This window comes from Peromyscus eremicus, unplaced genomic scaffold (assembly GCF_949786415.1).
Source record: "Peromyscus eremicus unplaced genomic scaffold, PerEre_H2_v1 PerEre#2#unplaced_32, whole genome shotgun sequence".
Taxonomy (NCBI): Eukaryota; Metazoa; Chordata; class Mammalia; order Rodentia; family Cricetidae; genus Peromyscus; species Peromyscus eremicus.
In genome coordinates, this window is record NW_026734292.1 from 5,073,791 (window position 1) to 5,077,345 (window position 3,555).

Here is a 3,555-nt window from a genome sequence, read left to right on the forward strand (position 1 = left end):
TGTATGTGATTCAACTCCGTTTATGAGTGGGAAATAAACACTAGCTCGTCTTACAAGAAACACGCTCTGCTTTTGAGAAAACAGCACTCTTCTACTCTATGTGTTTCCTAGAGAGCAAGAAAAGTGAGCTTGCTCAGAAAAATAGAACTGTGCTTCTTACACACACGGGCCATATCTAGTTCAACTCTGCTTAGGAAACTGACAAGAACAGGAAGCTCTCTTCAGTCCAACACACTGTACTTGCTGGGAACAGACGAGAGGGCTATTTGCACTGTTTATGGCAATGGGAGCACAATAGTGACTCTTCTCACCAGAAAAGAACTCTTGCTTGTAGGACCAGAAACTGCATGTGATTCAACTCCATTTCTGACTAGGAAACAAACACTAGCTTGCCTTACAAGGAACACACTCTGCTTTTGAGAAAAGAGCAATCTTCTCTACTGTGATTCCTGTAGAGCCAGAAGAGTGAGCTTGCTCAGAATAAAAGAACTGTGCTTCCTACACACAAGGGCCATATCTAGTTCAACTCTGCTTAGGAAACTGACAAGAACAGTAGCTTCTCTTCATTCCAATACACTGTATTTGCTGGGAACAAAACGAGTTCTATTTGCACTGTATATGGCAATGGAGCACAAGAGTGACTCTTCTTACCAGAAAACAACTCTTGCTCATAGGACCAGAACCTGCATGTGATTCTACTCCATTTATGAATGGGAAACAAACACTAGCTCGCCTTACAAGAAACACACTATGCTTTTGAGTAAAGAGCACTCTTCTACTCTAGTGTATTTCCTATATGGCCACAACAAGGAGCTTCCTCAGAACAAAAGAACTGTGCTTCCTACACACGGGCCATATCTAGTTCAACTCTGCTTAGGAAAATGACAAAAACAGTAGTTTCTCTTCAGTCCAATACACTGTACTTGTTGGGAACAGACGCAAGTGCTATTTGCACTGTGTATGGCAATGAGAGCACAATAGTGACTCTTCTTACCAGAAAACAACTCTTGCTCATAGGACCAGAAACTGCATGTAATTCAACTCCATTTATGAATGGGAAATAAACACAAGCTTGCCTTAAAAGAAACAAACTCTGATTTTGAGAAAAGAGCACTCTTCTACTGTACTCTGTTTCCTATAGAGCCAGAACAGTGAGCTTGCTGAGAACAAAAGAACTGTGCTTCCTACACACGGGCCATAGCAAGTTCGACTCTGCTTAGGAAACTGACAAGAACAGTAGCTTCTCTTCAGTCCAAAACACTGTACTTGCTTGGAACAGACGCGAGTGCTATTTGCACTGTGTATGGCAATGTGAGCACAATAGGGATTCTTCTTACCAGAAAACAAATCTTGCTTGTAGAACTACAAACTGCATGTGATTCAACTCCATTTATTAATAGGAAACAAACACTAGCTTGCCTTACAAGAAACACACTCTGTTTTTGAGAAAAAATCCATTCTTTACTGTACTCCGTTTCCTATAGAGCCAGAACAGTGTACTTGCTCAAAAAAAGAACTGTGCTTCTTAAATACACAGGCCATATCTAGTTCAACTCTGCTTAAGAAACTGACAGGAACAGTAGCTTCTCTTCAGTCCAATACACTGTTCTTGCTGGGAACAGACGCGAGTGCTATTTGCACTGTGTATGTCAACGGGAGCACAACAGTGACTCCTCTTACCAGAAAACAACTTTTTCTCATAGGACCAGAAACTGCATGTGATTCAACTCCGATTATGAATGGGAAAAAAAACACTAGCTCGCCTTACAAGAAACAAACTCTGCTTTTGAGAAATGCGCACTCTTCTACCCTACTGTGTTACCTACAGGGACAGAACAGTGAGCTTGTTCAGAACAAAAGAACTGTGCTTCCTACACACACGGGCAATATCTAGTTCAAATCTGCTCTCGAGAGTGACAAAAACTGTAGCTTCTCTTCAGTCCAATACACTGTACTTGCTGAGATCAGACAAGAGTACTATTTGCACTTTGTATGGCAATGGTAGCGCAATAGTGACTCTTCTTACGAGAAAACAACTCTAGCTCGTAGGACCAGAAACTGCATATGATACCACTCCATTTATGAATGGGAAACAAACACTAGCTCGCCTTACAAGAAACACACTCTCCGTTTGAGAAATGAGCACTCTTCTATGCTACTGTGTTACTTACAGGGACAGAACAGTGAGCTTGTTCAGAACAAAAAAACCTGTGCTTCTTACACACACGGGCCATGTCTAGTTCAACTCTACTTAGGAAACTGACAAGAACAGTAGCTTCTCTTCAGTCCAATACACTGTACTTGCTGAGATCAGACGAGAGTGCTATTTGCACTGTGTATGGCAATGGGAATGCAATAGTGACTCTTCTAACCAGAAAACAACTCTTTCTTGTAGGACCAGAAACTGCATGTGATTCAACTCCATTTATGAGTGGGAAACAAATACTAGCTCAATTTACAAGAAACACACTCTGCTTTTGAGAAAAGAGCACTCTTCTGCTCTACTGTGTTTCTTATAGGGCCAGAACAGTGAGCTTGCTCAGAACAAAAGAACTGTGCTTCCTATACACACGGGCCATATGTAGTTCAAATCTGCTTAGGAAACTGACAGGAACAGTAGCTTCTTTTCAGTCCATACACTGTACTTGCTGGGGACAGACGCGAGGGAAATTTGCACTGAGTAAGACAAGTGGAGCGCAAGAGTGACTTTCCTTACCAGAAAACAACTTTTGCTCATAGGACCAGAAATTGCATGTGATTCAACTTAGTTTATGAATGGGAAAGAAACACTTGCTCGCCTTGTGAGAAACACACTCTGCTTTGGAGAAAAGAGCGCTCATCTACTCTACACTGTTCCTACAGGGCCTAAAAAGTTTCCTTGCTCAGAACAAAAGAACTGTGCTTCCTACACACGGGCCATATCTAGTTCAACTCTGCTTAGGAAACTGACAAGAACAGTAGCTTCTCTTCAGTCAAAACCCTGTACTTGCTTGGAACAGACGCGAGTGCTATTTGCACTGTGTATGGCAATGTGAGCACAATAGGGATTCTTCTTGGCAGAAAACAAATCTTGCTTGTAGAACTAGAACCTGCATGTGATTCAACTCCATTTATTGATAGGAAACAAACACTAGCTTGCCTTACAAGAAACACACTCTGTTTTTGAGAAAAGAGCCATCTTTTACTGTACTCCGTTTCCTATAGAGCCAGAAAAGTGTTCTTGCTCAAAAAAAAAGAACTGTGCTTCTTAAACACACAGGCCACATCTAGTTCAACTCTGCTTAAGAAACTGACAGGAACAGTAGCTTCTCTTCAGTCCAATACTCTGTACTTGCTGGGAACAGACGTGAGTGCTATTTGCACTGTGTATGTCAACGGGAGCACAATAGTGACTCCTCATACCAGAAAACAACTTTTTCTCATAGGACCAGAAAATGCATGTGATTTAACTCCGATTATTTATGGGAAACAAACACTATCTCGTCTTACAAGAAACACAATCTCTTTTTGGGAAAAGAGCACACTTCTACTGTACTCAGTCAGTTTCCTGTAGAG